This window comes from Prionailurus viverrinus, chromosome C1 (genome assembly GCF_022837055.1).
Source record: "Prionailurus viverrinus isolate Anna chromosome C1, UM_Priviv_1.0, whole genome shotgun sequence".
Classification (NCBI taxonomy): Eukaryota; Metazoa; Chordata; class Mammalia; order Carnivora; family Felidae; genus Prionailurus; species Prionailurus viverrinus.
Window position 1 is genome coordinate 64,355,849 of NC_062568.1, and position 5,276 is coordinate 64,361,124.

A 5,276-nucleotide genomic window follows, 5' to 3' on the forward strand; every position below is an offset into this window, starting at 1 on the left:
GGAGCCATAGTGACAGGTACAACTAAGCTTGTATCCTTCGGTTCCCTGGAAACCAGTCAAACACTATCTCATCTTGCAATGGTTGTGTCTGATCCTTTGCTTCAGACATCTTCCTAATAATGGCAACTGCAGAGGTGACTCTCTGCAAATAAGGGTTTGCAGCCACTGGGCATCCATCACATTTCTCCAGAGCAACATTAGACCACCCTAATGGGTACTACCGTCTTCATTATGATATTAATTCTCTAAATTTCCAAAGTGATTTCATTTGTAATATGACAAAGGCTGGCCGCTCAGGAGACAAACTGTTTTCATCCCCCTCCTGCATGCTCACAAAGGCTTGCTCTCTTTAGTCTTTGGGGGAAAAGGAATTTGATAGCATCAGATCTCTTGTGATACACAAGGCTGGCTAACAGCTACACCACCTGCCAGCACTTGATGCCTGCCCATCCAGCCCGAAGCTTTCTAAAGCAGTGGTTGATGAGTGGAACGTGGATGTTGGTTTGGAAAGAAACTATGTAGAGAGAAAACAGCGGCAGAATAAAAAACTCGGCATGGAAGCTGAGTGGGATTTGAGGGTAACACTGGGGTCAGAGAGAGGCTGGAAGCAGAATCTATTGCAATAGGGCTAGTTTGGGAGATGCTATCTCACATCGTGCTTTTTCTCCCTCCTACCCTGGGTCTTTGCTGTGGCTACAAATTCCACCACTGCCAACTGAAAACAACCTCCAAAATATGGTAATTCATTTTTCTTTCAATATGCTAGCCCCTATGGACTTTAATTCAATCTACCCACATCAAAATTAGCTTATCTTCTACAATGTTTACTAGATATAAAACTTAACACTTCAAAAAAAATCCCATCTCAATCAATATTGAGGATTTTCCACTCACCGACGATCATTGTTTCTAACTGAATTAGCATCATGGATAGAATGTCTGAATTGAGTGACCCAAAGCTAAATTTTTGAGAGGCCCAGCATTGGTCAAACTACGGAAGCAGATTAAATTTTCTTCTGCTTTCTCCTTCCTTTCCTTCTAGAAGCTTCTTGCTCTTACTTCTTGTTTCTTACTTCTTACCACTGACGCCGATTATGTTTAAAGAAATTCTTATTAGAAAATTCTAAAAAATGTTATTATTTTTGAGTAAAGCATGGACTAATTAGTAGTTTACTCTTTGACCCCAGTACTCTAATCAGAGGTGGCACATTTTAGTGGTAAACATCAGCAAAAGCTGAGTTTTGTTCCATCAGCGAATTTTATAATTCTGTCAAAGTGAATGAGAGAAATTACCTGGCTTCGAGGTCTTCAATTTCAAAGTGAAGGAACTGGGCCTTGCCTTTGCCACCACCCGTGCTGCCCAGCCATGGTCAATCCCCCCGGGCTCTTAGACGTTGTCCTGGACAGTGACCCCTTGGGCAGAGTCTCCTAGCTGTTTCCAAAGTTCCAAAGACAGCAGAGAACTTTTGTGCACCGAGCACTGGGAAGAAAGGATCGGGTTATAAAGCTTCCTGCTTTCACAGGATTATTCTGGGATTTATGTGCCAGGGTGGTGACCTCACACACCCTAAGAGCCCTGGTGGCAAGTCTACCTATGGGGAGAAATTTGATGATGAGAATTTCATCCTGAAGCACACGGGTCCTGGCACCTTGTCCATGGCAAATGCCGGACCTGATAAAAATGGTTCCCAATTTTTCATCTGCCGGGACTGAGTGGTTGGAGGGCAAGCACGTGGCCTTTGGTAAGGTGTAAGACGGCGTGGATATTAAGGAAGCCATGGAACGCTTTGGGTCCAGGAATGGCAAGACCAGCAAGATCACCAGGGCTGACTGTGGACAAATTTAATAAATTTGACTTGTGTTTTATGTTAACTACCAGACCGTTCCTTCTACAGCTCAGGAGAGCACCCCTCCCCGCCCCCATCGGCTCAAAATATCCTATAATCTTTGTGCTGTTGCTGGAGTTCTATGGGTTCCATATTTTCCTTACTCCCCTCCACATCTACCTGGATTGCAGAGTTAAGTTTATGACTATGAAATAAAAAGTAAGCAATAATAATAATAATAATAAAGTGGAGGAACTGGATTGTAGACTCCAATTTTACTATTTTCTATTATTTCATATTATATTTATATTAATACTTTAAATATCATTTTATATTATATCTGATTTTTTGTCCATATATGTTCAAACACCTGGTGCTATTGCAGGATACAGTTAGGCCATATCGCATCATCACAAATGTTAATTGAATATTCGTATCACTGATCTACAATTCCAGGATATTTGCCATAACTCAGAATCTTCAAGACATTATCATTTACAAAACAACTGTAAAGCTTTTATTCTTGAGTAGATTTCCTTTAGATTTTATTATCAATGGAATCTAATCATATGCATTATATACATCACTTTTAGAAATATCAAAATATAAATGTACAGATTTTTAACAAAATAAAGCAATTATTTGAGTAAAGCAATTATTGCCTCTTTCCCCAAACCACAAATACTTAAAAAAAATTATTTGGAGTAAAAGAACATTACTGAATATTTCATTTCTTGTCCATCCTATTTTTCAATTTAAGAGACTGTCTTACGAATTTCTTAAAGTTGTTGCTTGTTTGGTTTTAAAAATATATTCAAACTAAGCTTTGTTTTTTAATCTAAACTTTTGTAAATGTCACATTTTCCCTTTAGAAGTTGAGAGTTGGCTATTTCTTCTTATAGTTTAATTTCTAGAATAAGTCATATCTCAAGTTGTAATGTTCTGCTTGGTACAGAAGATAAGGGTATGCCCTAAAACTTAACATGAATCTTATGAATGTTTGTAAAGTTTGTGTTTAGACTATTCCCAAATTAGCAATGTCTGATTTCAAATGGCTCTTATATTCAACTGCCAGGCACTTCCGATTGCACTGCTGATAGAACTGCACAGAATCCTGTTCCCTTCCTAGTCTCTTCTGCAGCACTTGAATGTCAGAATCCCTTGCCATGACTGTGGCATAAAACCTCATGGCCTGATGTGTTGGGCAGGGAGCAGCATGGAGATTCCTGATACTGCTGGAGGCTTTTCCCTGTGAGAGATATCTTCCTTGGGTCCCAAAACAAAAGAGCTGAGTTACTGTTGAATCATCAGAATTTTATTGACAGCCCACTATGTACAAACTAGCCCTTCCCCTCCAAATGTCCTCCTCAGAACATAGTGTTTCACTTTCTTCAAATGTTTGGGATTGCATGGGTCCATAACCTGTACCTAAGGCATAAGGCCTTTGCTGTGGGATTAGTTCTGGATGGATGATATTTACCGCAACCTAAATAAAATATAAACAAATATAGGATTGTTGAGTCTCTGACCTCTGACTGAAACTCTAAATTAAATCTAGTTCTTTGAGTTAAGGTTTATTTCTTAATTGTATTTTCATTATCTATGCTTAGGATTTAGTAGGGCCTCAATATATGTTGGTTGAACTAAGCTGAACCTACGCCAAGATCCACAACTGATACGTTTCCTTTAGTTTACAATATAGAAATTCAAACTCATGGCTTGGACAATTTGCGTCACTAATGGGGACTGTGCAAAGAGTAATAACATGCTATTATGTTGATAGTACAATATAGCATATTTCAGTAACATCTTGTATGGTGGTAAGAATTTTTAGTAATCAATAATTTAATTTTAGGCTAAGCAAAACAAGTGCCTAAATTATTTTAGGTTACTCTTGAAAATCAAACTAACTTGAAGAACTATTTAAAATTACTTCTATATTGCTATTTTTATAACTGACTCTCAGCTAATATATTTCAAGATATTATTTCTTAGAAATGTTTTTCACTTAAAAATAAAATGAGCAAAGAAATCATCGATGGCTGTTCTTGTAGTGGTAAAATGATGAATAAACATACACAAGCTGGGGATCAGACTGGATTGATTAATCCAATGATTTCACATAAACCTAGCCAGCTGGCAGATATTTAGTTTCCTGTTTTCTATGATTGCCATCTGCAAAGATCCAGAACAGGGTTGAGACTCTACCCTAATGAGTGTTGAATCCTAGATCTCCTCCTTCTAATCCAACAGGTCCCACTGATGCCTTTTTCAAGCATTGGTGAAGGTCCTAAATTAATCTAGCTCTTCCCAATCACGAACCAGGGCTCAGGGTGTTTGGCTCAGAGAGTTACAGCCGTGTTAGTATTGAGGAAAACAGCCTTCCTGATAGAACATGCTCTCACATTCCTGTAGTCACGGAGGGCAAGGCTTGGTGGACACACTAAAAAAATGTTGAGCTCTTTACAGTCATTGGGGATTATCCCATAACCTGAAAAATAACAAGTATCATAGTAGTATTTATTTATTTATTTATTTAATTTATTTAATTTATTTAATTTCACTAGTAGAACGTGGTATGTAGGGAATAAGGGTACTAGTCTACAAATTAAGAACCATAAATTCAGGTTCCAGCTTGACCAAATCAATGGCTCCTTGTCCTTGGACAAGCCATGTACTCCCTAGTGTTTTAGTTTTCTTAATGGCCAAAAGGAAATTGAGCACCTGAGGCTCACGGTTTGTGAGATGAAGTCCCGGTGCTCATAGCACAGAGTCCACTTGGGATTCTCTCTCTTCCTCTCTGCCCCACCTCCACAACTGCACACACACACACACACACACACACACGTTCGTTCTCTCTCTCAAAAATAAATAAATAAAAACTTTAAAAAAACAAAAGAGGACATTGATGAAGATAATCTCTTAAATCTCTTAAACGTTCTAAAGTAATTGCGATTTTTAAAAAACAAAAATTCTACTTCCTTAATTATTCATTTACAACGATTACTTACTCCCTTTTTTGAGAGTATATAGAATGTTCATTTATTGTATTATTTTTAATAATACTCACAAAGGAAATATATCATTTTTGAAGTCTATTTGTCTACCCTGAAATCAATATCACTGTGTCTTGATGTTTATTTTTGAGAGAGACAGAGCGTGAGCAAGGGAGGAGCAGAGAAAGAGGGAGACACAGATTCTGAAGTGAGCTCCAGGCTCTGTGCCTTTCTTATACCTTCAATATTTTTCAGCACAGAGTCTGATGTGGGGCTCGAACTTACAAGCCGTGAGTGAGATCATGACCTGAGCTGAAGTCACACGCTTAACCGACTGAGCCACCCAGGCGCCCCCATCATTTTTTAACATCATCGTGCCATTGTCTGTTAGTCAGTATTGTTACTGTTCAAAGTAACCTTGGGAGTTTTGGTAAAAGGGTTTTCTGTAAGTAGC

General features: G+C 38.3%; 1 pseudogene; it reads left to right on the top strand.

The window, feature by feature from the left end:
* The first annotated feature begins 1,366 nt into the window (after positions 1 to 1,366).
* Positions 1,367 to 1,846, top strand: LOC125173177 (peptidyl-prolyl cis-trans isomerase A-like; annotated as a pseudogene).
* The last annotated feature ends 3,430 nt before the right edge of the window (positions 1,847 to 5,276 follow it).